Raw genomic sequence first — 26,566 nt, forward strand, 5'->3', positions numbered from 1 at the left:
GCAAGATCAGATTTATTTGCAAAAGAAGCAATTGGTACAGAACTCAGATACCCGTTTAATACAACAAGGGTACACCTTGAATGCAGCCGGAATTTTGTGCTACCAGAAGAAGATTTATGTACCCAATCAGAGCGACATTAAAGAAAAGATTCTGGATGAAAATCATAAAAGTCCTTATGCAGGACATCCTGGTTACCAGAAATTAATCACCTCGCTAAGGAAGGAGTACTACTGGCCAGGCATGAAAAAGGATGTGATAGAATACCTGGCGCGCTGTTTAGAGTGTCAACAGGTGAAGGCTGAACATCAGCACCCTGCAGGATTACTACAGCCATTACCCATACCAGAATGGAAATGGGAGACCATAACCATGGACTTTATTACCGGTTTGCCGAAATCCAAAAAGAACAATGATTCTATAATGGTGGTAGTAGATAAACTCAGCAAGTCAGCTCACTTCATACCGGTTCAATCCACTTATCGTGCAGCTTAAATCGCAAACATTTTCATGCAAAATATATTTAAACTTCATGGGTTGCCGAAAGTAATAATATCTGACCGTGATGTTAAATTTACCTCAGCTTTTTGGAGGACCTTATTTGAAGGTCTAGGAACTCAATTGAGCTTCAGCACCGCATATCATCCGCAAACTGACGGACAGACAGAGCGAGTGAATCAAGTAGTGGAAGACATGCTGAGGTCTTATGTGATGTAGCAACCTACGCGATGGGAGGAGTATTTACACCTAGTGGAATTCGCCTATAACAATGGTTATCATGCATCCTTGAGGATGATCCCATTCGAAGTGCTTTACGGCCGGAAATGCCGCACACCCTCCAGTTGGGGTGGACCGGAAGACAAATTCTTGCTGGGCCCTGAGATGTTGGAGGAGATGGAAGTTATGGTGAAAAAAGTTCGAGCTAATCTAAAGATGGCACAGGACAGGCAAAAGAATTTTGCAGATCGGAAGAGAACATTTAAAGAGTACCAAGTGGGTGAGCATGTGTACATCAGAATACGAGCTAGAAAAAGTACCCTCCAATGGAATGCTTGTGCCAAATTGGCACCGCGTTTTTGTGGACCATTCCAAATTCTGGCACGAGTAGGGCCGGTAGCTTACCAGCTCGCCCTACCCAGCCATATTCGGGTTCATAATGTCTTCCATGTATCAGTTTTAAAGAGATATGTGTATGATCCTAGGCATATAATAAGTTGGCAGGACATTCAGGTAAGGGAAGACTGTTAAATAATGTAAACTGAAATAGAATACTAGTAAGCAACTAATCTGATTGTCATGTGTTTCAGGTGGAACCGGAAGGAGAGTTCCTGGTCGAACCAATGAACATATTAAATCGGAGAAGAGACGAGCTGCGGAAAAAGGTCATCAGCCAGGTTAAAGTGCAGTGGCGGCACTTTGGGCCTGAAGAGGCCACCTGGGAGGATGAACAGATGATGAGGGATACTTATCCCAGATTGTTTTTGAATGAACAGCAACATCGGGACGATGTAGACTTTCAGGAGGGGGAGATGTAACATCCCTCATGAAAAGTTAATGTTGGTAAATAGTAAAAGTAACTATGAACAAAGACTTTATTTGAAAAGTATACAACTCTGTTGTTAGTATTATGATAATTAAAAATTGTATTAGTATTATTTGATTTGAGCATATGATTAATCATGATTAATAACTGTGGAGACAGTTAAAAATAAAACCCTAACTACCTTCAGGAGGTAGTTGAGTCCCCAGAGGAAAAAGGGGAAAGATTGCCAAGTCTGGTAAGGATCAGATGGTAGAGAAAAAAGAAGGATGCTATGTCTGGTTAGGATCAGATGGCATAGGAAAGAGGAAAGGAATTTTCCTGTATGCGCTATGTCTGGTTAGGACTAGATAGCGAGATCTGGCAGAGCCAGAGAAACTGCAGTCAAGAGGTCTGCAAGTGCTTAGGGGTGGAAGATCGCGAATAATCTTCCTACGGACGGGTGGATTGACAAGCATTACAAGTAGGTTCGCAGATAAGCAGGTATGGCTTATAATGCATATATCTAATGGAATATTTCCTGTATTGTTCTGTACTGAGAAAATAGAAATAGTTGAAAGACATCTGACTATTCTTCTTTAACAGAAAACAAGAAAAGAACATTAACCTCTTTATTATAGACAGAGATTGAAACAACATGCATTCGGTAGGGAAGAGTATTAAAATTCCACATGAAAAACTTGCATTCCTCATTCGAAATAAAAACAGAAACAGAAGTAAACAGGTCAATCATTTCGGTGATAGCAGGAATTCATCAACGGGGAATGATACTGTAAACCCTATATTTATATTCAAGAATCGAGGTAAAGAACTAGGAATCTTTGTGCACAGATAAACGAAAAAGAAATGTCTACGCGTTCTTTGCTAAAGGACTGTATTATACACATAAAAGCATGACATATACCCATAAGGCGAACCTGGTGTGTCTCGCCAACCAACTGAATCCGTATACAGGCTGTGTGACTTTTCATAAAACAGTGTTGTTATATATTGAACCCCGGTCAAGTAGACCATGAGAAAAACACAAAGAGGGTTAACAAAACCGGACCACACCGTAACAGTTCCAGATAATCATATAGCTGTGACACACAAACGGACTAAATAGATTTACACATTCACTATTAACAACATAACAAATAAGTATGAATGCCGAGGAAAGAGCAATGGTAACCGGGGTTACATGCACCCTCAACCAGATTTAACCAGCAAACCCCCTCTTTGGTGAACCACTCGAGCCGAAGCCGAAGCTTGTGCTCAGCCAGCAGAGGCACCAAAGTCGGAATCTTGTGACTTAAACTGAAAGGAAACAATAGATACTCTGTAAAAGATATATATTATTAAACATCAAACATTAAGCCTGTAACCAAGCCAGTTCTGAGAAGGCGATTAACCAGAAGGAAATATGACGAGTAGAGCTGAACCTACGGGGGTCACCCGTGATACAAATATTATATCTCAATAAGTTTAGTCAAAACCAAACCCTCTCGGTCCGGAGTCATAGTTTAATAAATAATTATTGTCTGCATTCAAAAGAGAACCAGTACATAAGCTAAAACGACAATTACATTTGATAAATAAGTCATGGCTATACAGACAATACTCATAATGAAGTGCCTCCTAACAGAGGAGTCCATCTAAACAGGGGCTAAAAACCTATTGCCATCAGGGAAGACCCTGAGCTTGTGCAGGGAACAGACCCGAGAATTAATGCCCGGCATCCCTGCCAAGGGAATAAAAAAAAAACTCAGCCATTGTTTGATAAATCCAGTATACATAGTTGTGATAGTTTTCGAACCTTACCTGGTAATAGGCTAACCGGCTGAATGGAGGAAACCCTCGTTCATTATGGATTAATGATGAACCACCTGCATGGAACCATTAGCCGGGTTAATAGATGGAAAAAACCCTGGTGTAAATCAATGAAAGAATGTAATGAATAAAGAAAAAACATTAATACCAACAGTAACCAAGTCTAGTGTCGTTTAAACAAGGATGTCCGATAACTTCAAAGGGTGAAGAGGCCGAACCGAAAAGCAGGAGCTGCATACCTGAGACCCAAGGGCGGTGTTGCTGGATGCAGAAGGAATGCCGACAGAGCTAAGACTTACAGTGCTGTGGCGACACAGAGGCAATGAAATGAAAACTAAAGCCACCCGAAAGGAAAAACATACATATAAATAGCTCTAATACCTCACCGTTTCATGGCACAACTATAACCTTTGATCTGCAGTAAACCTCAGATAGTTGTTCGATTGTCGGTGGCTCTCGTTGAAACTCCAGGCGCGAAAATGGCAAGCCCGAGGTGTTAGGCCGTAGGCGCTTGGAGTATCGGGCGCACATGGCAGCTTGCCATATGCCGTTCATCCTTCCAAATGGACGATGTTAATTCCTCCAGTTGGATCGAGGCTAATCGCCGGACAAATTATCACAACCCTAGATATCTCGGGATATGGAAACCTGAGTTCTATAGCTGTTACCATAAATACACCATTAAGACTGACAGTGCCAACTGTGCGATAATCAGTTCTCGAGTTACCATTATAATATATGCGTATGTTACCACTATAATATATGTGTACATATAGTTAGTCAACGAATGTATATGCCCGCGAACTTTCAAAGTGATATATGTTGATTACATTTCATTATGTCTGTTGCATATTTGGGATTTTGTGTTAGCAAATAAATGTTTATGATTAAAAGCGTAACCATACATATGTAAATGTTAATGTAGAAAGCATATGTATAAGAAGTTAATATTGTTGTAAAAAAAAAATTATGTACAGCTTGGAAGTGTGACACACCTCCACCTCCACCACCTAAGCCTCTTCCTTCGACTCCTCCTCTGAGTCCTCCTCCACCACCTCCACCTCTACCTTCACATCCTCTTCGTCTTCCTCCACCTCCACCACTACCTTCGCATCCTCCTCCTCATCCTCCTTGACCACCACCTCATCCACCTCCACCACTACCTCCTCCATAACCACCACCACCTCCACCTCCTCCTCCTCCTCTTCCTCTTCCTAGACCACCACCTCATCCTCCTCGTCCACCTCCACCCCCTACACCTTCTCCTCCACCTCCACCTCCACCTTCGCCTCCTCCTCCTCGACCACCTCCTCCACCTCCTTCTGCTACTCCTCCTCCACCATCTTCCCTACCTCCTCTCCCTTGACCTCAACTACCACCTCCTCCACCTCCACATCCACTTACACCTCCACCTCCTCCACATCCACTTACACCTCCACCTCCTCCTCCTCAACCACCACTGCCTCCTCCTCCACCACCACCCCTTGCACCTCCACCTTCACCACCTAAGCCTCTGCTTCCGACTCCTCCTCTTATTCCTCCTCCACCTCCATCACCTCCACCTCTACCTTCGCCTCCTCCTCCTCCTCCTCCTTCTCTTCCACTACCACCTCCTCCACCTCCACCACTACCTCCTCCACAACCACGTCCACCACCACCTACTCCTCAACCTCTACCTCAACCACCTTGTCCTCCTCCTCCTCCTCCTACTCCACCTCCACCACCTCCTCCTCCACCTCTACCTCTACCTCGTCCTCGTCCTCCTCCACCTCCACATTAATCTCCTCCTCATCATCCACCTCCTTGTCTTCCTCCTCCACATCCACCTCCATCTCCTCCTTCATCACCTCCACCTCTTTAGAAAACATGAAAATAAAATAAAATTAGATATCATTTCATTCTCTGTATCAATATCTACATGATAATATAACAAATAATCTGTATAAAAAATTCCAATATAAATAATTAATTATAAGAACACAATTTAATTGATAAAATTTTGTAAAATTAATATAAATATTATCAAAAGTAAATCAGAAAAAACTCAATATTTATTCTTAATATCTAAAACTATTTAAAATCAATATGTTAATTATATAAAATCTTTAAAAAATAAAATAAAATAAAAAAACACAATTGGGATAGACATAAATTCTTGAATGCCCAAATATGAATAACATACGAACATAAAACACAACGAAATTTGCGAAAACCTCCACTTGTCATAAGCGTAAGTACGGCGGAAGACCACCACGCAGATTCTATAATAATAATATTATTATAATCTGGCGTACGTGGTCTTCTGGACATTGTAATTATCCTTGAAGTAATTGTTTTATTTAAATTACTTAATATTACCCTAATTTCAACACTAATTTAATATAAAATTGATAAATTAATTTTTCTTTACACTGAATATTAAATAAACTTAAATAAATTACCACTAGCTGAAATCTTTTTAGCTAAATATTTGAAAATTGTATAGTATTATGCCATTATATTATGAGATATTAATATTATTTTTAATATTTTCTTTAAAGTTTTAAATATATTATTTTTAGTATCAAAAACATTAAGTTATGAGATATTAATATTATTTTTAATATTTTCTTTAAAGTTTTAAATATATTATTTTTAGTATCAAAAACATTAAGTTAATATTTATAATAGTGATTCTATTATTTAATATAACATTTAATAATAATCTTTTTTATAGTTTACGTTTATCTTACTTATATATATTAAAACATTTTATAAATTAATTTAGATTATAATTTTTTTGTATATATATATATATATATATATATATATATATATATATATATATATATATATATCAGATCATATATTCTTAAGTAAGATTAAGATTTATTGTATTTCAAAATGATTGTTTGAACATATAAGTGAATTAAAACCCTTAGTATTTTATAAAATCTCTATTATATTTCAAGCAAAATTGATTAAAAAAAATGCTAGAAAAAAGACGAAAACATGTTTTCATCCAATTACAATTGATTTTGAATATGTTAATGGATAATATATTCCCATATAAATAGTTATTTATTACATCAATAGCAAATTGATGGTTGGCCGGTGAAATTTATCACAATAAGCTTCAGGCTATTTCTAACGTAATCTACCAAATAAAATTTATTTTTTCTTTGATCAGTGCTCTACACTTTGGATATATGTTGTGGCTTAACATTAGATTGAAAAATAATAAAATTGTTTACATTAAAAAAAGAATAAAATTTATAAGTATAATAAAAAAATGAAATGTTTTTTACTTCTTTAGTATAATGACATTTAAATTGATATTCATACTAAATAATAAGTAAGTAAACAAAATGTTTTAAGTTCCATAATAATTAACATAATTTTATTTCAATTTAAGAGCTATAAAATAATTTAAGAAAAAATTGTTTCCTTTTTTCTTTTCAATATTATTATAAGTTTATAATATAGTATATATTAAGTTGTAGCTTATTGTGTATATCAAGCACATCTAATAATTTGGTTTTGCTGGTTGTCGACACTAACAATTACTCATTTATAACTGTACAACAGAGAGTGGATCAATACATGGAACTGATTTTGTTATTTTTATAATAGCCTGTAATTTATTGTAATTTATTATTTCTATTATTGACCATATTAAAATTATTGCTACATTAAAATTTTTGAATTTAAGAAATTGTTTAATATGATTCAATATCTACCTTCAATTTCTTCAACTACATTGTAATTTGTTGTAATACATATTTACTGTCTTTTAATATATTGTAACACTATATTAGAAATTTAATTTATTATGAAGAAATATTTTTTAATATATTCTAATAATTTAAATTTAAAATAATTTTCCTAACATAATTTAATTACACTATAATTTTTTTTGTCCATCTCAATTTTATCATGATGATAAATACCATTAATTCTTACTATGAGTAATAATATTAATGGTTTACTCTTGTCAATACTTACAAATTTAAACTTATATTACTTAACTAACGTAACTACATTAATAAATGTGTTTCATATAATGTTAGCTTATTTGAATGTATTATGACACATATTATAATTATTAGAGGTGATATTATAGTAATACTTTGTTCACCTAATTAATAAACAACATCATTTTAAATTCTCTAGTACTAAAAAAAATGCAAACATAATTCTTGAAACTATATGAAACTTTTTATTTTTTATTTTTTTCCATGAGAAAAGAACTAAACATTCTTACATTAATCATAAAATGTCTTACATGATCTTAGTTCATGATCTAGTCAATATGCTTATCTGTTGTCCAACAACATACTTCTCATTTTCTCTTATTTAACTACATTGGATATCTCATCAAATTTGAAAGAGAAAAATTTAATTTTAAATGTTTCTACAAACTTTCACATGTTACAATTTAACTAATTTGTGTTATACTTTGGATCACATAACTTATAGTTGTTTCAATTTCCAATAGAATTGAATCATACACATTATAAGTGAGGAAAACAAATTAATATATTTCTTGGCCCTATACAGTTGCAACTAAAGAATATGAATACAAATTACTTGTTCTTATGTCTTATGGATGCTACTCAATATTATATTGAAATAACTATTTTCCACTCAATTTATGCACAACTTCATAGGCTTACTAGTTTTTGTTTCTTGTAAATCCCACTTAATATTATACTCGTGAAAGGTTTCTACTCAAATTATCTGCAATTTTGCGGACTTCGTATTATATTGAAAGGCTTACTCAAGTTTTGTGCAATTGTAGGTGCCTCCTGGAATATGAATACACTATGATTTTTTTCTCGCACGAATGAATCACAGTGTAGCCTGTCAAGATGTAAGCCAGGTCCCTGAGGTGCCCCCATTAGTGAAGCTATAGTAGTTTTGCATCTGTGGAGATGAAAGATATCATGTCACAATGTAAGCTAAGTCCCTGAGATTCCTTATTAGTGAACTGATAGTAGTTGTGCATCCGTGGAGATGAAAGATCTCTGCTTAGACCTCACACATTCCAAGTTCACTCTCCCCAATAAAATATTGTATTTAAGAAGTATCAAAAATTCCACATTAAATTTAAATTGAAATTGAACCACATTCCAAAAGCATAGAACCAGAGAAGACTGTGCCAAGATTATTTCATAAAATACGTACTATTCAAGCACATTCTAAATAAAATACGTACTATTTACCGCTTACCATTTATCGAATACCAAAGAAATTCAAGCACGAAGAGAATTTCTCGAAAAGAATCTCAATGTTTTACCCAACTGCTTTGCAGGAGAATTTCCAGAAGAGCATCTCACGCTTTTTCGTTATATACGTTGATCCGCTACTTTAAGGATCACAACTTTTTTGAAATACACGAGGGATGGCCTAGAAATAGATGAAGTTGTTAGTGAAGGTAAAGAAATAAATACCGTGAATTATATTGAATGTGTGAACAATAAATACCGTCAATTATATTCTAATTCGAGGAGGAGATCAAACCCCTACAGGGATTCTAATCTACCATCCAAATCCTTGACAAAACTTTGGAGCATGTTGAATATGATTAAGATGAGCGTGGATAGGGTTGCAGAGCTACGTCGATTAGGGTTGTAAAATTATACTTACCCAGATGATAATGGCAACTAAATATAAACAATTTCTAATAAAATAATCCTTAAATATGATGTTAGGAAAGTCTTTTTAATGATTCACCATTAAGAAAAGAGATAGAAAGTCAACAAATAAACACATAAATTATACTTTATATTAATAAAATACCGAGATATATAGTCATGGTAATATGCTTTAGTTGGAAAATTACTATGCCTTTAGTTGGAGAAAATAATATATAGAATTGAAAACAATATATCTTTAAAAAATAGCTTTAAAAAGATAATAATGCAATTAAAAATAATATAAATTATTATAATTAGGTTAGTAATAAAACTTTTATCAAAAATTTAAAAATAGAGATATCAAAACTTGATTCCAAAGGAGTATATTAGATAGCATGCAACCCTAGTTTTAATGCATTTATGAATATTATAATATAAGTTTCTGATTCTAACTAGAATGTTAATGTCACTTATATGGAGAAGAGTTTGGTAAAATAAGTATTAAATGTGACATTGGAGTTTGGTAAAATATGCATCAAATTGTTATAATTGAGAAAAAATAAATAATATAAATTAGAGAAGTTTAAAAGAGAGTAAAATGAATTTTAAATTAATATCTAATGTAAATGAAAAGAAATACGATTTAAACTTCAATCAAACTTAATATTAAAAGATATATAAACATAAATTTTATAAAATACATAAATATAAATTTTATAGCAATGACATATTCTCCTAGAAATATGTAATTAGCATAAAGTTTAGTACCTTAAATAAAGAGTAAATAAATATCTCAAATAAGCTAAAATAATAATGATTAAATAAGAGATGATTTAGAATTATAAACTCATAAGGAGCTAACTTGTGGAGCTTCCATGAGGTAATGGTCACTAAAATGAGCGCACACTTGGTAGGATTAATTTACGTAACAAGTTGTTGATTGTAGTGAGCTTGTGAGGTTGATTTTTTTTCTTTTTCTTTTTTCTAGAATGAATATTGTATATCCATCTAGTATAGTTAAGAAGCATAAAGGTAAAATCTAGATAGAGTTAAACAACAACTAATCTGAGTGTCAAATTTCCAAAAGTCCTCATCCCATCATTATGATTATGGAAAATAAAATTAAATATCTAAAATGAAGTCACATTCTAAAAGGCTAAGGCATCAAAGAAAAAAACAACATACAACTAATCCTTGTGATCCCCTAATACTCAAAATCCATATGATATTATAAATCTTTACTACAATATTATTATTTATATATAATTTATTTAGTAAATTTTTATTTAAAAATCTTAACTAAATCTATTTCCATTCCATCTTATTAAATTGTTGCTATTATTAAGAAATTATTTTTCAAATTTATAAAAGTTAAAAAAAAAACCAACCAAATTTTATACTCAAACAATTTCAATTAAATTATAATTAAAGAAAAAACTAATATCTACTCCAAAATAAAATAAAATGTACCGTTAACATTGAAGCTAAATTAAGAAAGCAATAACAAGTATAAAAAAGGAAAGAATCTAAATTGAAAAAAACAATAGAAAGTATTAAAAAACGCATGAATAATAGAAAGTTTTGAGACAAAAAAAAACAAGAATCTAAAGGATGAATCAAAAGTGGGGTGTGCTTGTCAAGGCGATAGAGAGTATTTAAAAAAAAGAAAGCATGAACCTAAATAGAAAGTATTGAGAAAAAAAGCAGGAATGTGTTAATTGATAACCTGTTGGTAATTGGTCTCAGCTGTAATGGGTGGTACAAGTATCCGTTGTAAGAAAGTCTATATATATATGTAGACATTCAATCTCACAGAATTTCAAACATATGTCTCCTCCTCCCCCCTTTATTCATCGCCTGCTATGTCTGCGGGGTTGGCTGTGTGCTTTCTCTATCCATGGTCTATTATGTCTCTGTGTGCTTTCTCTATCCACGGTCTATTATGTCTCTGTGTGCTTTCTCTATCCACAGTCTATTATGTCTGCGAGGTTGGTTGTCTCTGTGTGGTATGGTGTTTGGTTTAGTATGTCTGCGAGATTGGTTCTCTGTGTGGTAGGGTGTTTAAGTCTGTGTGTTTGTGTTTTTGAGTCATGTGGGTTTATGCGAGAGAGGAGGAAGACGCAACTCTATTGGTATCATTTTTGTTTTTCTGGGAGAAAACATCTTCAAAGGCAAGGCAGGCAGGGCAATTGGACTTGACATCCAGGTACACATAATTATTCATAAGATTGAGAAGCAATTATTATCTACTTACTTTCTTACCTTTTGTATTAAAATTTCCCTGCTCTGAAGATGACAACTGCCATTGGAACTCTGTTTATTTGTGTTGTTATTATTTCATTTGTTTTCTGTTATGGGAAACAATTTCATTGAAATTTCATCCATTTTCATAAAAATAGCAATGGCCACTTGAACTCTGTTTTATTTGCTGGTACTGTTGTAACTGCTATTTGAATTTTGTTTAATTTGTTGTTGGTATTGTTCAAACCGTGCTTCAATGTACAATTCCAGTTATGTAGAAATGGCTCCATCTTTGTTCAAACCCTATTTCAATGTGCAACTTCGGGTATACTGAGATGGCTCTAGCTCTTTTCCTCTCAGTGATTTAACTAGGTTTACGAAATATAGCTTCTCGTTAACCCCAAATTTTGGGTGTTTTAACATATTTGATTTTCTATTAACCGTATTGCACCATCATTAAATCAAGTTTATATATAGCTTTTCGCTAACCCAATTTTTGGGTGTTTTAACATATTTGATTTTCTATTAACCGTGTTGCATCCTCATTAAATCAAGTTTTTTGTTTATCCGAACTAATTTAGTATAAGTTGCGTTCCTTGGGAATGACTGGTATTCTTCCTTCAGATTAACCCTAAATTCTTAACAATGACTGGTATTTTGAATGACTGATGTTCTTCCATTAGATGAACACTAATTTAATTAATATATTTCGTAGTTAATTTAAGAATCCTGTTCAACTTGTGTTTATCAGTTAATCCTTTCGGTTCATTAATTTGCTTCCTCTGTAAGTTCAACTGCATGTTCTGCTCTGCTCTACTCTGTCTTGCTTTACTTAATAGGAATGAGAAATTTATTGCAGTTGTGTGTACTTGTAATATGGCCTTTTTAGCCTTGTCATCATAAAGACTAGCATCTTCATTATTTTCCTTTAATTGAGGCTTTTTCTTGATGCATATTGGAAGGTGGGAACCGTTATTGGAAAGCTTGAGGTCATTAGATCTAGGATCATCGATCCCCAACCAGGAATGCTAGGTTATGAGCGGGGTTTACTCCGCCTGCAAACATTACATGGCACATTGCCATGCCCTTTTTCATTAACGCATGCTGGGCACATTGCCATGCCTTTTTTCATTAACACTTAACGCATGCTGGGCACATTGCCATGCCTTTTTTCATTAACACTTGTAGGGCACATTGCCATGCCCTTTTTCATTAACGTGGATTGCATATCGTTTTGCATATCTTGGAGGGACCTTTGTTTTTTTTTTATCAAATCTGCATGAATTTCCAATTGGGCGATCAATCTCAATCTTAATGTCATTCTCACTTCTTTGCTCGTTTTCGTCTTGTGCTTCATGTGTGTGCGATTCTTGAAAATGGACGTGACCACTGACCACTATCGTGATGCGTTTAGAGTGACCCGTCATGTGACCATGAAACCATATCCAGAACCGAACAGAAATGAGAGTACCGCTCTGCACACTGCCAACTGCTCTTAGAATTCCTTGGCGGACAATACATTCTCTCATTGCTGTCCAATCCCTCATATTCTTTCTCCTTTACTGATAAATCATTAGAAGCTCTGGGCCTCTCGCTTTTTCTCCTATAGTCATGACTTGAGCTCTCCACTATTCTAGCTAATGTTACCGCTGGTTAAACCCTACCTCTAGGCGCACACAGATGTGTTTTAATTTAGTTTTTATTCAAACGCAATTTAACCATGCTTTTATTAAATTACTTGGCTTTTTATTAACCCAGTTTAAGTATGCTTCTCTTAAATTTATTTTTTCATTAAACCTCTTGCATCCCGCCGTATTAAATTATGTTTTTTCATTTAAATCCACACTAATTTTTCATTAAACCTCCTGCATCCTGCAAATTAAATCACTTTTTTCCTTTTCAATCCACACTTGTTAGTTTGACTACCGTCGCTAATCAGCATGTTTATAATTTAGTCCAGTTGTGGGTTCCCCCCAGTTTTAAACCGGCGATCATTAGTTTCACCGCCGCCCTCTTCTATGAAATCAGATATTCAATTTTTAAATTGAATCTGGTGATATAATGTTGTTTTAATCGTGCAAATATTTCTAAAGGTTGTAATCGAATTGGTTACCATAATGGATGAGAATGTTGCTACGAGATATTTAATTTGAGAATGTTGCTACGAGATATTTAATTTATGCATTATATTATATCTCGCATTTGTTGAAAAAGAGTCTATATGCACATTAAATCTCACTATTTCAAACATATTTCTCCTAGGGCATGGCCTGGTATCTCTGCGTGGTATGGTGTCATTCCTCTGCACTATTATGTCTGCGAGGTTGGATGTTTTTGTGGGGTTTGGTGTTGGCTCTCTCTGTGTGGTATTGGTGTCTGAGTCTGTCTGTGTTTGAGTCATCGCTGTCTCTGTGTGGTATGGTGTCTGAGTCATGTAGTGTATGTGAGAGGAGGATGAGGAGGAGGCAACTCTATCTGTATGATTCCTTGGAGAAATCTGAGTCTGTCTGTGTTTGAGTCATCGATGTCTCTGTGTGGTATGGTGTCTGAGTCATGTAGTGTATGTGAGAGGAGGATGAGGAGGAGGCAACTCTATTTGTATGATTCCTTGGAGGAATCTGAATCTGTCTGTGTTTGAGTCATCGCTGTCTCTGTGTGGTATGGTGTCTGAGTCATGTAGTGTATGTGAGAGGAGGATGAGGAGGCAACTCTATTTGTATGATTCCTTGGAGAAAACAACTTCAGGGGCAGGGCAATTGGATTTGGTTCATCCCTTGGAGTTACTTAGGTTTCTGACATTCAAGTATATTTCATCTGATCTCTCGTATGAGAAGCAATTCTTTTATTATCTACTTTCTTTTTGTATTGAAATTTCGTTTTTCTTTCATTTTGTATTGAAATTTACTTTTGTGTTGAAGATGGCAACCGTCATTTGAACTTTGTTTTAATTGTTGTTACTATAGCAATGGCCATTTGGATTCTGTTTTATTTGTTGTGGCTAACCCTGCTCTAATGTACATTTCCAGGTATGTAGACTTGTCTCCGTCTCTGTTCAAACCCTATCCCAATGTATAATTGCAGATATGGTGAGATGGCTCTAGCTTCTCGTTTAATCACAATTACTCTGCTCTAATGTGCAATTCCAGGTATTTAGAAATGGCTCCGTCTCTGTTCAAACCCTATTCCAATGTATAAATCCAGATATGAGATGGCTCTAGCTTTTCTTTAACCCAAGATTTGGGTGTTTTGATTTTCTATTAATGATATTGCATCATCATTAAATCAACTTCTACGTGTAACCCAACTGTGTTGGTATAAGTCGTCTTCCTTAGGAATGACTGGTATTCTTCCATTAAATTAACCCTAATTTTGTCAGCATATTTCTTAATTAATTAGTCTGTTTACCCTGTATTTATCCGTTAATCCCTCTGGTTCATTAATTTGCTTCCTCAGTTTAATTACATGTTCTACTCTGCTCTACTCTGGTCTTGATGTTCTGCTCTGGTTTACTCTGTCTTGCTAATAGGAATGAAATTGCGTTTGCCTAATAGAAATGAAACGCTTATTGCATTGCTTCCTCTGTAAGTTTAATTGCATGTTCTGCTCTGCTCTACTCTGTCTTGCTTTGGTTGATACGAATGAATATACTCTGCCCGATAGAAATGAAAAGCTTATTGCAGGCGGCTGCACCTGTAATAAGGCATTTTAGGCTCGTCATCGTAAATACCACTAGCATTTTCATCAATTTCCTTCAATTCAGGCTTCGTCTTGATGCATTTTCGAAGCTGGGAAGCTGGGAATCATAGATGGAAAGCGTTTGGGAACCATTATTGTAAAGCTTTAGAGGATCCTCGGCCCCCAACCTCGAATGCTACGTTTTGAGCTGTGTTTACTGCACATTGCCATGCCCTTTTTCATTAACATGGATTACATATCGTTTTCCCTCTTCTTGGTCTCTGGGATCTTGTCTTTTTATCAAATCTGCTTGAATTTCCAATTGGGTGATCAATCTCGATCAATCCCAATCTTATCGTCATTCTCACTTATTTCTTCTTCTGATCCATTCTCAAACAGCTACATAAGAAATGCTATATTTCGAATCTGATAACCTGAACAGTGAATACCCTGATAGATGTTCAATCTTGCCAAACTATGAACTCAACTTTAATCCTACATTGACAACTTTGCACAAACTTTAATTCTACAATGACAACTTTGCACTTTACTTCTACAATGACAACTTTGCACTTTGCAGCTACTGTGTAAACAAAAATACAATCTTACTGATTTTTTACTGTGGCAACATGTAATAAGTCGTTATCACGGTGAGGATATAGCAGTATAACTATGAGACGTTTTTATGTTTATCTTTTAGATGTGATAATTTATTGTTTGAGAAGATTGTCCTTTTTATTATTTAGAACGTTGTTTTCTATATATGAATGCATTCATAGTTCTCAGAATTTTTTTACACTCAACTCAAAGTTACCCTTCGAAGAAAAACCCACCAAATTTAAGACAATCAATCAAAAAAGCATCACAATTAAACTGCGCGAAAGATCCCACCAAATATAGGACAAAATCCACATAAAATATTGCCAAAAAAAAAAAAACGTCTCACAAGTAAACTATTTAAAGGAAAACTTATTCTCACAGTTCCGATACATCTTCGTTATTTTGAATTCATGGTTTGTATTAGAATTTGTAATTCAACACGGTGTAATTTTTATGTTCCGTAACTTTTTAATAAGCCAAGTTAGCCTGCTACGTCTAGGATAGTAGTTGGCTCTCCTTTTGGTTGATAGTAGATCTATCCCACTTGCAGACACTGACCAATATTTTAACAAATTTGTGTTACCTTATTTTTTGAGTTTATGTTCTAATGTATTTTAATAATCCAAGTTATGAATTTTCCGAGGCTCGTCACACTTGCTTGCAATCACCAGTACATTGCCAAGTTTATGTTCCCTGAATTTTTTGAAACTTTGGTTTTCGAATAAGCCAAGTTATTAGATTTCCGAATCTCAGAGTTGACTCTGCATTTTGGGTTAGTAGCCCATATATTTGCTTGCTTGCATCTTATATCTGCTTGTTTATGCATGCATTCCAATTAGCATTCTGGATTTCTAGATATTCATGGTAGAATCCATGGTTCTTGACAGTACCCAATTGATATACATATAAAAGTTTGTTAGCATCTGCATCATGGGCTGTATTTGTTGTATGTTCTGGTAGCTGTGGTTCCGCATTTTTCTCTTGGATATGTCTGAGGCACTTCCTTGAGTTACTGTAATGGATGTATTTGACTCTTTACATTCTCAGCTCTTTCGGTTATTAGTGGACACTGTTCCTTGAATTTGTTCTATCTAGTAATTGATGTATTTGACTCTGCATTCTCAGTTCTTTCGGTTATTAGTGGAAACTTTTGTTTTTTGAATTCATACTATCTTGGGTTTTGCAGTTTGACACAACATGAGAGGGTTATTTATGTCTTCTGTGCATGGACCACAAAACTTATACAAGCCAAAGAAATATTCTTGGCAGAGAAAGATTGGTGTCAGACATGAATCTTGCGCGTCCTGCTGCTGTGCAGGCAGGGAATGCCCATAATCACAACCACGAAGAAACTTCTCAGCAGTGTGATTATTATTATAGCTTGTTAGAGACGTTGTTTGGGTCTGGCTAACTGCTAAAGCTTGGTTGACAGCAAATGCTCGTTCTGGGTATGTGTTGGTGTTGCTTCCTTTTAATTACTTCTGTTTTTGGTATGTGTTGCCTCCTTTTAGTTAATTTGTTTGTGTCAAGTGGAATTCATTTCTTTCACACAACTTTTATTCTGTGAAAATTACTGAATTATGGAATCTAATAATAGATATTCTTGATGATCCAGAAAATGTCACCACATATTTAACAAAGTCTGATAGACCTTGCTGGTACGAGGATGTAGAAAAGGAAAATGGAAAAAGTGTTTCAGGTGAAGACCTTACTGGTGGTCATGGGCATAAAAATAAATCCAGGTGATCAGTCATTTGGGTCTTGGCGAGTCTTCCATCTCAATGGCCTCCTCAAGAATGTGAGAGGTGAGATGGGTGATGCATGTTCTTTGGTGATGATCCATCTCAGACATGACTTGAGTTCCCATGCTTGACTGACCATCTAAGATAAAAATAACCCCACTTTCTCTGCTTGCTGTGTTTTCAATTGAAAATTTAGCATAATCGAGTAGAATCCTTCTCAACATATTTTCTAAATATACATCTCAACAAATGAATTTTTTATCAATATAAGTGCTACCAAATCGAAGTTTATCAAGTATCAGAATAAATGTTTAATTTCAGTCTCAAGGAACATTGCATAAAATCATCTCTCAGGCTCACCAAGCTGCTTACCTTGAATACTCTGATTCACTAAAGCGTTCTTGTTTTTAATTCATCATGTGCTGATTATTTCGTTGTTCCAAAATTTGTTGAAACTGTATGAGCTCCTGTTTGCTCTCCTTTCACATGCTTCAATACAAGAGCGATAAAGGCTGGATAAGATTATTTATCTATAGCCTTTATTATTAATATGGATGGGACAATTATTCTATATCCACACCATGGTCATTTTTGGCTTCAGATTATCCACAATGTATTTCTTCATCTTTCATTTTGTGTTTGACTTTACACACTAAGTTGGCCTTCTAGAGTTTCAACCTACTCAGACACATCTGCAGTTAATTCCTGAAACTCTGGTTTCTGTACACTGAGATATATCACTGTTTCTCCATCTCTTCATGTGCTATTCATCTATTTAACTATTTTTGATAGTTTTCTGCTAATGTTTCTCCATCTCTTCACAAAGTCTCCACAACAATCTGTATAGCAAGAGATCTTGGAGGCTATCTAACCCTTCTTTGCCACTGAATATTTCTTCTTCTCAATGGTATAACAGTCTGAGTTGCCCCATGAGCAACAGTAGCTTCTTATTGAACTCTTGTACAAAAGAGATTTCGATAGCTGAACAACAATCGGGATTATTAAACGAATTAGTTACATCGATTTTAAGGGAAGAATAATGCCCAGAATAGTACGCTGAGAGCTGATACTATGAGCCCTTAGCTTTTTACTCGGAGTTGCACGTGTAGTTTTCCATATAAATAATAGATCTTTTTCTTCTACAATTTATCTGCAAATTACTATGTTTCTAATCACAATGCATAAACCCCTATTGATTTTCCTTTAAGTTCACTCTGATTCCCTAGAATAATATTTGAAACACTCAAACAGATTAGCAATTCCTAAAATAAACAATGCCATCTTCACTTTATTTCATTTCTCATGTGAAGTATCTATTAGCATCTCATTTTCTGTCTAACCATTCTTTTGTACGGATATTGTTTAAATATCCGTATCCGTTGAACGAAAGTCTATATATATATACATTCAATCTCACAGAATTTAAAAAATATGTCTCCTCCTCCCTCCTTTATCTATGGCCTGCTTTGTCTGCGGGGTTGGCTTTGCAGAATAAGATAAGCTAAGCCGTTGGTCTCAGCTGTAATGGGTGGTTCAAGTATCTGTTGAAAGAAACTTTATATATATATTTATATATTCAATCTGACAGAATTTCAAACATGTCTCCTCCTCCCGCCTTTATCTATTTCTACCGGGTTGGCTGTCTCTGTGTGGTATGGTGTCCTTCCTCTATACATGGCCTATTATTTATGTGAGGTTGGCCGTCTTTGTGTGGTATGGTGTTTGCAAGGTTGGCTATCTCTGAGTGTTATGGATGTCTCTGTGTGGTATGGCATTTGCAAGGTTGGCTATCTCTAAGTGTTATGGATGTCTCTGTGTGGTATGGTGTTTGAGTCTGTCTGCGTTTTTGAGTAATGTGAGAGAGGAAGAAACAACTCATTTGCTATCATTCTTTGGAGAAAAGAACTTCTATTGCTATCCCTCTTTGGAGAAACAACTTCGGAGGGCAGGGAAGTTTGATTTGGTTCATCCTTAGGAGTTACTTAAGGTTTTTGACATTCAGGTACATATTATTATTTCATCTGACCTCTGATATGAGAAGCAATTTCTTTATTATGTACTTTCTTTCTTTCTTTATGCATTGAAATTTCCTTGTGATGAAGATAGCAACCGCCATTTGAACCCTGTTTTATTTGTTGTTGTTATTATTTCATCTGATCACTGTTATGAGAAGCAATTTCTTTATTATCTACTTTCTTTCCTTATCTATTGAAATTTCCTTTCGCGTGATGAAGATAGCAATCGCCATTTGAACTCTGTTTTATTTGTTATTACTATAGGAAACCGTCATGTGAACTTCGTTTTATTTCTTGTTGCTATTATCCAAACCCTGTTCCAGCGTACAATTCCAGGTATGTAGAGATGGCTCCATCTCGGTTCAATCCTTATTCCAATGTATAACTTCAAGTATTCTGAGATGGCTCCAGCTCTTTTCCTCTCAGTTATTAACCAGGTTTAATAAATATAGCTTCTAACCCAATTTTTGGGTGTTTTAACATATTTGATTTTCTATTAACCATACTGAATCATCATTCAATAAATCTTTGCCTTTAAGCGAACTGTTTTAGTATAAGTCGCCTTCCTTAGGAATGACTGGTATTCTTCCATTAAATTAACTCTAATTTAGTTAGTGCATTTCTTAATAATTAGCCTCTGTTTACCCTCGTTTATCTGTTAATCCCTCCGGATCATTTAATTTGCTTCCTCTGTAATCCCTCCGGTTTATTTAATTTGCTTCCTCTGTAAGTTTAAGTCCATGTTCTGCTCTGATTTACTCTGTCTTCCTTCGCTTAACAACAGCGAAAAACTTTAACTGCATGTTCTGCTCTGATTTACTCTGTCTTGCTTTGCGTAATAAGAATGAAAAACTTATTGCATGTGGGTGCACTTGTAATATGGCCTTTTTAGCTTCGTCGTCCTAAAGACTAGCATCTTCATCAATTTCCTTAATTTCAGGATTCTTCTTGATGCATTTTGGAAGCTTGGAACCATTATTGAGAAACTTGAGGTCGAGCTCGGAACCATTATTGGAAAGCTTGAGGTCATCAGATCTAGGATCCTCGGCCCCCAACCTCAATTGCTGTGTTTTTAGCAGTGTTTACTCCACGTGCAAGCATAAAAGGGCACATTGCCATATCATTTTCCTCTGGGATTTTCCTTGTTCCGTCTTCTTGGTCTGTGGGATCTTTGTCTTTTTATCAAATCTGCTTGAATTGGGTGATCAATCTCAATCTCTTAGCCTCATTCTAACTTCTTTCTTCTCATTCGTCTTGTGCTTCATGTTTGTGCAATTCTTGAAGATGGCTCCGCATGTGTCCAACAAACCATTCCCAGAACTGAACCAACAGAAACGAGTACTCCTGCTCTGCACACTGCCAGCTGCTCTTAGAATTCCTTGGCGGACAATACATTATATTAATCACATTGCTATCCAATCCCTCGTTATCTTTCTCCTTCACTGATAAATCATTAAGTGGTCTGGGCCTCTGGGCCTTTCGAGCTCTGTTCTTTTCTCCTGCCGTCATAGCCGTGAGCTCTGTTCTATTTTGGGTAATGTTGCCCCTGCTCAAACCCTACCCGAAGTTACAACTATGAGTACGCAAAGATGTGTTTAATTTAGTTTTTATTAACCCATTTTAACCCTGCTTATATTAAATTAAATTTATAGGTACGCACAACTGTATTTAAATTCGGCTATCATTTACCAAATTTAAATATGTTTATATTAAATTATATTTTTCATTAAACCTCCTGCATATTAAATTAATTTTTTTGACTACCCTAGGTAATCTTCGTAGGATGAATCGAATCAGCGAGTTTATAATTTAGTCAGTTGTGTTTCCTTCTCGCCTATTTGTAGGTCATAGCCTATTGAAGTAGCACAATCCCTGGTTTGTTAATGTCAATTATGTGTCTAAATTGATTGTCTTTTGGGTGTCGATCCCAACCCTAAAAAATTCAGGGATAAGATAGTCATTACTGAAGGTCGAATTCTAGTGGCTCAACTTTAAGGACCCGAGATTTGAGGAGATTTACAACCTGATGACCAACCCAGAAGGTGGCGGGAGCAATGAGTGCCTCAACAATGGAGGATTCCGAGAAGTGGTTTATAAGGTTGGTGGGAGCAAGGGAATAGGCGGAGACCCTTTTATATCTCTTGGATTTTCTCGTGGTTGTGACACTTTCCACTTAGCTGGGAATGGAGGAGTGTTATCATTTTCAAAGAAATATCTTTTAATGGTAAGAGGCTCCATGGTGAATAGTTTCTCTCGATGTAGGACTTCTAACTCCATGTCTCTGGAGAATGGGGTAAATGTACGCTTAGATGGGGCCCCAAATTTGATTAGGGAACGGAAGTCCAGTTCAACAGGTGATAGGGGAGTGATCGAAGGAGCAGGAGATATGGGCTTATGGTTAAGAAGTGATGACAGTGGCCGAGTAATGGAGTGAGATGAGGATTTGATAACCAGATTAATGGAGTGCGGGGCAATGAATAACATCCAATGAGTGGAACGTTGGGGTAGAGGATTCAAGTGGACAAGAATGTTAGGCCACAGGGAGATCGAGTTCAGGTCATGATAGTTGGTTTGAGCTTGGGATTTGGATGATGGAGGGTGGTGTGAGATAACCTGTGTTTTCATGAATTATGGTATTGTTTGCTTTGAATTTGTCTCGCCTTCCATCAACAATATCCAGTTGTGAGCAGGAATTTTGGCCATATCGATCTGGAAAGTCATACATTAGGTGTCTCGTCCCATGACAGCGAAGGCATGTGAAGGGCACTGCCCAGAAATCAATGATTTTCTTTTGTGAGCATGGCCCCTAGTATAAGTCAATGCATTCTGAAAGCCCCCCCCCCTGTAAAATCGTTTTCAATGAGAACCCGTGTTGTATGCTTGTTCTTATCCCCTAGGCATCTATCATCTAAGTAATAGAGATTTCCAATGGTATTTGTAATACCGTTATTGCCTTATTGGTCCATAATTCCAGGGGCAAGCCCGGGAGCTTCATCCAAATGATGTTCCTTCTTGGTTTTTCTATCACTGGATCAAATCTGAAAGTCCACCTTTGAAATGTTAAGTATCCCTGCCCACTTACCCACGAAATTTTTGGTATTTGGGTTGCATCCTTCAGAGATTTGAAATTGAATGCAAACCAGCCATTCTAAAGTGTGTTGATGTGAGGCCGGTAATTTATTTTGGGAAGCCACCATGTGTCCATCCATTTTCCCATCTATGCCTCGTTCAAGTTGCATTATACCCATCGGCCAACCGATGTCATAGATTTTAATTTTATTGATTCCTCCTAATGTCCATCGACATCTAGGACTAGTCTACGTAGTTGTCAGGCCACTTTGATAGACCTGTTTTTCTTTTTGTCAGTGCCATGGGACATGTTGTGTTCAGGTCTCTTAATTTGTTGAGTAATGGTTCGGGAGGGCGTTTTGGAATGGAAATATTGTTCTTTCGCTTGCACTGTGATGTCAATCAGTGGTTCCACCTCCATGGATGAATTTAGAGGGATGTGGTTGTCCATCATTGTAGCCTAGTAGGACTGATTATAATGGGGGCAGTTCCGATGCGTTATAAATCTGCACGCGATCTGTTAATTTCCACAATCGCGCCTAAATTCCAACTGTTAGCCCAAGTATGCATTTTCCAACATTTTATTTATGTTCAGAGTGTTGTGTAGTCAGCCCACCTAGTTCGATCAGTTGGGCTCTCCAAACCCAATCCTTTGTGACTGTGATTCGTTCCAATTCTCCACTTGCTTTGCCTAATCCTGTAGTGGGCCGATTCGAATACTGTTCACTGTGCCCGGCCAAAAAACATCCCATTCCAGTGCTCCTAGTTCTCTGACAAAATCACGCACTTGGCTGAACGTGTTTTATTCATAGGACCATGCCAAAAATATCCCCAACAGTCAGATTTGCAGTTGCGATGTTGCAGAGGAAAGGTAGATTGTTAGTTCGGTTAGGAAGTCCTCATGCATGTTCATGCTGTGGAGCTCTTAAACCCGCCTACTTGCATATCCAGTTTCCAGATGGACCATTTAGTTCGCGCGCCACCAGCTCTTTGACTGTATGTGTGCTATTGACCAGTTGATCAAGTCGGGGACGCTCCAATTGGACACCTGTTAGTGTTGCTGGCGCCACTAAGCAGTGTTGTTGGCGCTATGAAATATCGCCAGATATCGCATGTTGAGTGAGTGTTGAGAGCGTAGCTTCTGTCTCAATTCTGACGGATTCGGCGGAGTAGAAATGGTTGTCAGGATGCGCGGGATCGGGAGATACTTTGTTCTGCCGCCAGCAATATATAAGGTTGGGTGTTTAGCCAATGTTGAACCGACTCACAGCAGTCATCCCGAAATCAAGGAGACGTGTACAGGGGGTTCTGTGGGAAGTTGGCGAATTTCTGACATCTCCTTTATGGTCAGATCACATTCCATCGGCCAATCCGTTGTTGTCAGGGATTTTGAAAATCCCCGCAGTTCTGTTCGGTCTGGAGCCCTCCAGTGTTCGAAACACAGGCTCTGTGAATAAAAAACTACTCTATCTTTCCCGTGAACAAACAACACTGTAATGCCCCTGCGCATGACAATGCCGAAACGATTCCACAGTTCCCCTTTTTTTCATAATGTCATAGGCCATGCTACTGTGCAGAGCCACACTGGAAGGTGTTTCTAGGTCGTCTGCAAGCTTTTTTTAAACGATCTACTGTGGCTATGCCCATGGTGTCACACGTTCTCCTCTAAATACAGAGAACTGATATTAACTCTCCATAAATACGGGGCCGAAACTCTGCTTACCCCCGTGTGTCGTAGCTAATAATATTCCTGCAACATATGTGTCTCGCGGCCCGTTCCATGTCTCCATTGTACAAGGTTTTCCACTGTGTGAGCGCGTTCATTTCCCCTTCGATCTTCCTCCCAGTTATTGCGCATCATCCCCTAGCGCCATTGTTCTTCCTCCATTCTGTTATCATCCTGTACCCAGTTGCGACTTTTTCCCTCAACTTCTCGGCCTGGAGTCTGCTAACTCAACGACCTGGTCAACTTACCAGCAAACAGGATCCAGTACGCGAGCTTCAGGGAGTTGTCCTTCTCCTCTGCCCCTCCACCCCACTCTTACCTTACATCGCTCTTAATCCTCTCCCGTCCCCTCTCGCAGTTCAGTGGAGAATGAAACCATCTCCGTCCCCCTTAAAAGGGAGGAACTTACCATGGCATGATCGCAGCTAAAAACCCCATCGAAGAAGAGCAACTTGCAGAGCAAATATTCTCTAGCTGCAGCGCCGAACGGAGAGTCTCAATCGCTGAGATTACGATCTCTGTAATAGAAGATCCTACAACTCATGTTGCTTGGAAACCAGATGATGGTTCAACTGTTAGAACTAGCAATGCATTGTGGTAACAAGGTGTCAAATTAATGTTAACAGCTTTCCCTACGACGTGCCATGCTGTAATAGAATATTTTAAAAATAATTAAAATCAATGGAGAAGAGAAAAATTAACTGTTTGTTTTTTGCCTTTCTATCAGATTTCCAAATCTGTAATCAAACTATACTCAGGTAAGTTGGGACAAATCTGTAATCAAATTATGCTCAAGTTTGTTAAGCTGCTCTATGTGCTTTGTAACTCTTTGATTAAGTATTTTGGAATCTCATCTATTTGTTGCCTTGAATATGTGGCTTTATAACTCAACTTTAAAAATTTAGTTAGGAAGGTGAACATTGTTTTTGTTACGTTATTTTGTTAAATTCAAAAAACTAATTTTGATATTAATGTTTATCCTTGATCTAAAAAGAACTACATATCTTTGATACAGAAAAACTACATTTACTGTGAAAACAAAATGATTTATAACAAAGGGTCATTTGAAATTGAATGTTAATATGAAGTCATCTGTATTTGAAATTGAATGTTATTATGTAGTCAATTGTATTAGGTATTTATTTATTATATTAACAAGTTTTTATCTTGGAAAATCTATTTCATGGCTCCACTTATTCGTTTCATAACTCATTCCTTTGTTTCATGCCCTTCATTTATTCGTTTCATAACTCATTCCTTTGTGTAGTGTTGCATCTACAATTTGCAACGAGATGAATGATGATTGTGAGCATGGTCAGAATTTGATAACAATGCACGCGATGTATTATGTTTAAGTTTTGGAACCACTTTTATGAGAAAACTCAAAAGAAGGCTTGTATCTCTTACCGCAATAGTGAATGCCCAGGATTATGTTTAATTTTTGGAGCCGTTTTAAAAAAAGGGGCACCTATTATGATAAAACTCAAAAGAAGGCTTCTGTCTCTTACCGCAATAATGAATGTCCATTATTAATTCTGTTTGGTTTGATCTCTATGGTTAGTAGTGGGACCTTTCAAAATCATATATTATTATATTGGTAGTGAGATAATATGAATGAGATATGTTTAAAAAATAATAGGTTTTAAAAATTAAGAAGTTTAAAAAATTAAATTGATTTTATAAAAAAAACTAATTTTTTTATAAGAGTTAATATTGTTCATATATTTATGTATTTCAATGGACCATTTCCCACAACAAAACCCTCACTTAGGATAATCTCTAAAGAGGGGCTTTTAGGGCCTTTCTATTTGTCACTTTTACACCCAGGGCTTAGAAAACGTTGAACATCTCCTTAATTTCTACTCCTTCACTTCCTCATGGAAAAATTGTAGTGATCTATTTTTCCATACGGATTCGTAATAACAGGGGTATATAAGATACAATAGTAGATGGAAGGAGTAATGCACTAAAACATACAATCATTAATTGAGCTTGTAAATTACTCCTAGGATTCCTTTTTTGTGATAATGCAAAGAAAAAAAATTGTTGTATTTTCAAAAGGATAAAAAATTTGGATAAGATGTATGGTACAACATAAGAAAGGAAATAAAAGACATTATTCTTCTCACTCATTGGTCAACTCAAGATTAGCAATGTGATCTCCAAGAAGTTAATATTCTCCATTCCCTTGACCCCTTTCCTTCCTCCAACATTCCTACATGCCTCCATCCCCCTTCCATACCCCTATCACAAATTAACTTTGACGAAATGTCTAGTGTGTTTCTAGGTAATCTAGGTCAACTTTTTGATTCTGGATTAAATGTTTAGATTTGTCATCATGTATTAATTGTGATCTTGGAAAGTCTCAGGCAATTTTGGGTAATGGTCTAGAGGCTAGCCTGAGAAGGTGGCACAGATCCCAGGACAACATGCTCAAAACTAAAGAATTTAGGTCATAACCATTGATAGTTAGGCTTATGAGTGCGATTGGAGCCTCATAACTGCATGCATGCCTTTTTGTGGGTGCGGTTGT

The 26,566-nt window shown here is 36.2% G+C and overlaps 1 long non-coding RNA gene across 3 annotated transcripts; it reads left to right on the forward strand.

The window, feature by feature from the left end:
• Nucleotides 1-13,225: 13,225 nt before the first annotated feature.
• On the forward strand, nucleotides 13,226-25,453 carry LOC149261180 (uncharacterized). 3 transcript variants are annotated; one of them, XR_016258407.1, is made up of 5 exons: nucleotides 13,226-14,009; nucleotides 14,233-14,352; nucleotides 16,668-16,929; nucleotides 17,097-20,396; nucleotides 20,523-25,453. It is a non-coding gene; the product is annotated as an uncharacterized LOC149261180 (long non-coding RNA). The 3 variants fall into 3 exon arrangements; XR_016258408.1 differs by having other exon boundaries at nucleotides 13,286-14,030; nucleotides 17,097-25,453; XR_016258406.1 differs by having other exon boundaries at nucleotides 13,289-14,009; nucleotides 17,097-25,453.
• Nucleotides 25,454-26,566: the final 1,113 nt, after the last annotated feature.

Source organism: Pinus tabuliformis, chromosome 6 (assembly GCF_031772625.1).
Source record: "Pinus tabuliformis cultivar Carrire ecotype Pingquan chromosome 6, CPIR1, whole genome shotgun sequence".
Classification (NCBI taxonomy): domain Eukaryota; kingdom Viridiplantae; phylum Streptophyta; class Pinopsida; order Pinales; family Pinaceae; genus Pinus; species Pinus tabuliformis.